At 35.2% G+C, this 7,589-nt stretch overlaps 1 protein-coding gene across 2 annotated transcripts in view; it reads left to right on the forward strand.

Moving 5' to 3' along the window:
* up (Troponin T, skeletal muscle) overlaps positions 1–7,589 on the forward strand; it is a 452,387-nt gene that overhangs the window by 61,564 nt on the left and 383,234 nt on the right. The gene's annotated exons all lie outside the window — the stretch shown is intronic.

Raw genomic sequence — 7,589 nt, forward strand, 5'->3', positions numbered from 1 at the left:
CCTCATAAAGTTTTCCACCCTATCCGGAGAGAAAGCCGCAAAAACCATCAAATCATCTGCATATAAATGTGCTCCCATAAATGTTAATGAAGTAAATATGTCATTTATATATAATGAAAAAAACATTGGTCCTAAAATTGAGCCTTGGGGAACCCCTCTGTATATCATCCTCAATCTTGAGTTTGTCCCATTAACCTGAAAATACTGAGTCCTTTCACAAATGAAACTTTTAATCAGTCGACATAAGCTCTTGGAAAATCCGAAATTCCGATATAGTTTATTGAGCAAAATCTCATGACTTATAGAATCAAATGCACGAGTAAGATCAAGACTAACAACAGCCACACATCTTCTCCTGTCTAACTCTTCTCGAATGGAATCGGTTACACTTAACATTAAAGTCGTTGTGCTGTGTCCTCTTCGAAAACCAGACTGGTATGGAGAAAGCAAGTTTCTCTCTCGTATATGAGCAGATATCTGATCGTTAATGATGATCTCTAACACCTTAGATAAAGCAGGGAGAATGCTGATAGGACGAAAATCAGAGTATGAATTCGGAGAACTAACTTTCGGTACCGGGATTACCCTTGCACGTTTCCAAACTTCCGGAAAGCACGAAGTCGTCATTATAGTATTGTATATGTGGACCAAGTGGCTTGCAATCGACGGAAAAATCATTTTGACAAATTTAAGGTGAATGTCATCACAGCCAACAGCATTTGTTTTTATTCCACATATTGCGGCCCAAATTTCTGTAACGTCAGTGTTACGAAGCGTGTATCCATCATGCATTTCAGCAAATGCCGTCTCAAAGTCCATCGTGGGAGGACTAGATATCTGCGGCAACACAAAATGATCGTTACACCCATCTGGATCAATGTCATGCCCCCCACGATTACCACCTGTATACCCAAGTTTGCGGAGTTCCATCCACATATCCCTAGCCGAACAACTAGTAAAAAAATTGCGGAAATGTCTAGCCCTTTCTCTACGGATGATCCTCTTAAGCCGATTTCGGTATCTGCAAAATGTTTTCCAGTTGGAATCGTTGCGACATTCAACGTAAGCCCTATAAGCAAAATCCCTCAGCTGTCTAGCTGAATTAATAGCAGCACAAAAATACCAATCAATACGACCTGTTAAAACTATTTTCCTTTTTGGAACATGTGTATCGAACACTCTAAGTAAAATCTCATTAAAACATGCAATCTGGATATCAGGGTCATTTGTATAATATATTTCCCCAAAATCCGAGGCATCTAAATCTAACAGACAACTATTCAAATCCATAGCAGAATAGTCCCGTATCTCTATCCTACGAAGTGATTCTGTTTTCTCTACAGTGCACGAAATATAAACAGCACCATGGTGGGAATTCAGTGCTGGAAACATAAATTGGCCTTGCGAAGCTACCATATTCCAATCATTAACCAAATAATAGTCAATAAGGGAACATCTGTCCGTCCGAAAATTAAAATGTGTTGGCAAACAATTGTGTAGAATATGTAGACCATATTGCGAACAAAGATCTCTCAATTCTCCACCACCAGCGAAAAGATTAATATTGAAATCGCCAACCACAATTACAGAACTATACTTAGAACAAAGCTCACCTACGACGTCCCAACAGCTTCTAATTCCACCATAAGGAAGATATATCACTCCAACAAGCACTTTATGTTTAGAGTTAAAATTTATCTCAATAAAAATTCCCTCCGATACACAATCATTCTTGATCTCATAAACAACTTTCGAACGCAATGTCTCTCTAACATACATGCAAACGCCGCCTCCACGACCGTCTAACCTATCCATTCTAAATAAACGGTATCCCGAAATATTTACCACTGAATTCGGCACGAACTCCTTCAACCATGATTCAGATATAGCAATGATATCGAAAACTTTTCCCGCAAATACAGCTCTTATCTCTTCTATTTTAGTTGAACTCGGTCCAGGCACAATACTTTGTGCATTAAAATGGATAACATTGAGATTGCAAGGGTCTAGTCCAAGACTATCTATAGCATCCTTGCCAATGTTTAGCGTACGTTAGAAAAAAAATTTACACAAATGAAACATACAAATTTTTATATTTGTGTCTCCCACTATAGTGTGCAAATATAACCATAGCGATAGTTGCGTAAACACTTGTTTACGTGTATTTCTTATGGAAAGCTCATAATCCGCGACGGAATGCCGTGACGGCTAACGGCGTGTCGCCAAATTAAAATCTATTCTAATTCCTAGGCGGAAAATTATATAGTGTTACCATCGCTTTTCAAGTTTTTGAACTCACCACTAAGGATTGTTTTTGCTTGTAAACGTTTTTTTCTTCAAATAACTCGACAAATAACAAAATATTACATGTTTTTATTCAACTCCGTTATTAACCCCAGCTTTGGCACTATATAAATATTTCATTTTTGAAACTCTTGGCATTTCAACAATATTTTTCCGATTTTTAAGCAATTAGAACTCAGTGGCAAATTTTTCGTGCTCTTTCATAATATGTACCTATTTAATAATATTTTCTACAATATAGCAGTTATTCAATACTTTTTGTATTTTTCTTCAAAATATGCCACTATTTACAAATGTAAATATTTTTGGGTTAAGATACTTTTAGTTGATTTGTTTTGAATTATTTCATATGAAAATAATACAAATAAAAGACTGTAGCATTTGGTTTGTACTCAGTTGTGCTCTGTCACCTTCATCAGGTATAAAAGAAATAGCTAACGATTGTATAGGTTCACCGATTAAGTGTCTACAATGCTCAATTTGTGTTTTGTAATTGTTTTCGCATTTATTGAGGATTTGTATCCAATTTAAATCCGTCTTTACCAACCAAAAATTGCCTCCTGTATAATTCAGATAGTTCATCGTCGTTTCCTATATGATATTCTCCAATTCATTCTCATGTAAATCGGAGTAGAATTTATACACATATGACCACATATGTGTATAAATCGGACTAGATATACGTGGGAGCTATATCTAAATCTGAACCGTTTAAATCAAATTTGGCATGCATAGTAACACTGTTAAGTCTACACCCTGTGCAAAATTTCACGGAAATAGGAGTAAAACTTAGGCCTCTGTGATAATATGGGTGTATATCGGGCGAAAGATATGTATGGGAGCTATATCTAACTCTGAACCGATTTCAATAATGTCGAACAGACATTACTATTTTTTATGTAGCGAATATCAGAATGCAAAACAAACATAAAATAATGGAGAAAAAATTGGTGCCTAAATAAAGGGTGATTTGTTAAGAGCTTGATTACTTTTTTTAAAAAAAAAACGCCTAAAATTTGCAAAATCTCATCGGTTCTTTATTTGAAACGTTAGATTGGTCCATGACATTTACTTTTTGAAGATAATTTCATTTAAATGTTGACCGCGGCTGCGTCTTAGGTGGTCCATTCGGAAAGTCCAATTTTGGGCAACTTTTTCGAGCATTTCGGCCGGAATAGCCCGAATTTCTTCGGAAATGTTGTCTTCCAAAGCTGGAATAGTTGCTGGCTTATTTCTGTAGACTTTAGACTTGACGTAGCCCCACAAAAAATAGTCTAAAGGCGTCAAATCGCATGATCTTGGTGGCCAACTTACCGGTCCATTTCTTGAGATGAATTGTTCTCCGAAGTTTTCCCTCAAAATGGCCATAGAATCGCGAGCTGTGTGGCATGTAGCGCCATCTTGTTGAAACCACATGTCAACCAAGTTCAGTTCTTCCATTTTTGGCAACAAAAAGTTTGTTAGCATCGAACGATAGCGATCGCCATTCACCGTAACGTTGCGTCCAACAGCATCTTTGAAAAAATACGGTCCAATGATTCCACCAGCGTACAAACCACACCAAACAGTGCATTTTTCGGGATGCATGGGCAGTTCTTGAACGGCTTCTGGTTGCTCTTCACTCCAAATGCGGCAATTTTGCTTATTTACGTAGCCATTCAACCAGAAATGAGCCTCATCGCTGAACAAAATTTGTCGATAAAAAAGCGGATTTTCTGCCAACTTTTCTAGGGCCCATTCACTGAAAATTCGACGTTGTGGCTCGTTAGTAAGTCTATTCATGATGAAATGTCAAAGCATACTGAGCATCTTTCTCTTTGACACCATGTCTGAAATCCCACGTGATCTGTCAAATACTAATGCATGAAAATCCTAACCTCAAAAGAATCACCCTTTATATAAAATCATGCTATGTTGACCATCAAAAACACTCGGAAACAAGAAAAGAGGGAATTTTCGCTTATTGTATTTGTCGTCGCGGCGAAAATGTTTTCCCTACCGCCTATCGCTATGGTTATAACTACACACATATAGTTCAAAGTTCCTTAACATTTTTACATTTTAACTAATAATGCGCCTATCTTGAACTTTTTTTTTTTTTTTTTTTTTAATGTGATTTTATTGAACAATTTAATTAATAATTCCTTATATATATGGTCCCGCGCCAAGAAGGCATTATTGGGACAAATTGGCAAAAATTATTTCATAATGTTCAGATAAAAAAACCAAAAACTATATATGTATGTATAAGAGATGCTAACAATTAATATTGCTAACCAAATTCAAAGTATAATAATAATATAGTGAATACTATAGGTAAAACTAGTGCAGAAAAATAAATAAAAATTAATTATTAGAGCAGAAGCGATTCATAGTTATTAAAAATATATCTTTTACATAGCATTTTAAATCTCGATATTGGAAAACATGCCTTTAGTTCTACGGGTAACCTATTATAGGTTATCCCGCCAATGTAATCTATACGTTGTTTTGTCTTTTCCAGACGACATCTTGGTACTCGCAAATTTATTCCATTCCTTGTATTGAATATCGTTTGGTTCTGAGAAAAATGCGTTGTGTGGTAACCGATTTTAAAAATGGATCTAAAAACATATTTAAGGATATTGTATTTATATAACCCATTGATTGGCAAGGTAGTTTTTGCAACATCTTTAAATAATGTCAAACTGGAGTAGTTCGATGGCTAATTATATACAATTCGTAACGCTTTGTTTTGCATGGATTGTAGTGATTTCAATATACTGTTAGTTTTATTATAAGCATAAGCTGTAACTATATAATTCAGATGCGATTGTATTAGGCAAGAAAAAATCTTAAGTTTCGTACCAGTATCAAATTTGTTCTTTATCTTGTACAAAATTCCAATGGCGGGTGCAATCCTCATCTTTAAAGCCTCAATATGCGAATCCCACCTCAGATTACTTTGTAAAATAACACCTAGATATTTCACAGAATTAGTCTCCCGAATCAGTTCTCCGTTAATACGCACACTAAACTCATTATTGACTGAAGGATTAGGCCGAAATCTTATCAGCCTCGTCTTCTCTGGATTCAAAATAAGCCTGTTCAGTCTTGCGAATTCGAAAAGCAACGCCGAATCTCTCTCTATAGCTGTCTTTAATGAAATATCGAAATTATACGGATAAAATAAACATACATCATCAGCGTACAGAATAAGTTTACCACTGAGTTGAAGATTTTTTAAGTCATTAATATATATCAAAAATAGTAAAGGTCCTAAACAACTTCCCTGTGGAACTCCGTGAATAACTGAACCTATAAAACTCCGCGATCCGTCGACATCGACATACTGCTTTCTATGTGATAAATAACTCTTAAATAAAAGCAACTCCTTCCCTTGAATTCCGTAATAACACATTTTTTCAAGCAATAACTGATGATCTACCAGATCGAACGCTTTAGAAAAATCGAAAAATATTCCCGCAACTCCGTTGAAACCATTATCCAAACCACTACATATATATTTCATGACACTAAGTACTGCCTCCTCAGTTCCACATCCGCGTCTAAATCCGTATTGATAATCATACAATAAACGGTTTTCCATACAGTACGAAAATAAATTATCGTAAATAATTTTCTCATACACTTTATCTAATGTAGATAAAACTGCTACAGGTCTGTAGTTTCTAACGGAACTCGTATCTACTGCCTTTGGTATAGGTACAATTCGATGCATCTTTAATATATCTGGATACATGGATGTGCTAACCATTTCATTAAAAATTTTTACCAAATGGGGTACAATCGCATTACTACACCTTTTAATAAACTTTGGCGATATATTGTCATGACCAGGGCTTTTATTCGTTTTCAAAGAATTTATAACTTCTATTAAACAATCACTTTCGATGGGATTTATGGAGAAATTACTATCTACATGGGTCAGACTACGTAGTGAATTAACATTATCGCTAGGAAAGATCTCAATACCTCTTTTTAAATCCTCAACTGAACTAAGAAATAATGTGTTTAAATGGTTAGCCTTTTCATTATTACCCAACACGTTCTCACCTCGACTATCAATAAGTCGAATTTCCTTCCGTTTCTTTCTACCAAGAACTTCATTTATGAAACTCCAGCCCCGCTTGGGATCATTTGCCGCTCGATCAATACCCTCACTATAATACAAATCTCTACTTCTCCTGTTCGCCACACTTATAACCTTGCTAATACGTTTCAAGGATATATCTACTATTGGATTCTTCTCTCCCTTCCGCCTCTTTTTGAGTAGTTTCATTTTCATAAGAATCATCTGTTGTAAATTTCCATTGATCCATGGTGTCATCATAAATCTAGCATGTTTTCTAGTTTTGGTCTCAGTTGTTGAAAGTTTAATTGATCTTTCCATACATGAAATAAGTTCTTCCATCTTTTCCGATACAGTTAGCGAATCAAAATCTGAATCTGAAGGCAACTCATTCAGCAAATAATTTTCAGCTTTTCGATAATCACAATAACGCTTTACTACTTCAGTATGATCATTTCTAGATATTTTTGCCTTAATCTTGCAGTATATAAGATTGTGATCAGACAAACTGCACTCAACGGAACCAACATAAATCCTCCCCACAAAATTGCTAAAAACATGGTCAATGCACGACTTGCTTGCGGGTCTTGTCACCATTTCATGGACATTTTCGCAACCAAAACTTTGTATTACTGCAAGCAACTCACTGCATAAGGATTCTTGGAGTAGATCTATATTTGAGTCCCCAACTAAAACTAATGGATCACTTCCGTGTTCATTCAAAACTGCTTCAATTATCGTTTTAAATTGCCCAACTGAACATTTCTGGGAACGATAATAGGATACTAACTTCACAAGTTTCCCATCAATCTTAAAATTCAGTAAAGAAATAACGATAATCTCTACAAATGATTCACTTCTACAGAACTCCACATTATATACCCAGAAATCTCTTATGTAAATTGATGTACCACCGTACCCATCTTCCCGACAACAATGAATTCCTTTATAGCCTGGAATTGAATAAATTTGCGAAATTGAGTCTTGAAACCATGTTTCCTGAATTGCTATAACATCAGGCAAAATCGGAATATCAGCTAATAATGATTTTAACCGATTAAATTTATGCAAAGATGAAACGCTTCTGCTATTTAAACTTACAATATTGAAATCAGAATATTTAAAATTACAAACGTAGTTTTTAAAAGATGAAAAATTCTTGAAATACTTGTTTTTATTAATCATAAATAAATTTAAAATTGTATATCAATTG

Source organism: Haematobia irritans, chromosome 3, assembly GCF_050003625.1.
Source record: "Haematobia irritans isolate KBUSLIRL chromosome 3, ASM5000362v1, whole genome shotgun sequence".
Classification (NCBI taxonomy): Eukaryota; Metazoa; Arthropoda; class Insecta; order Diptera; family Muscidae; genus Haematobia; species Haematobia irritans.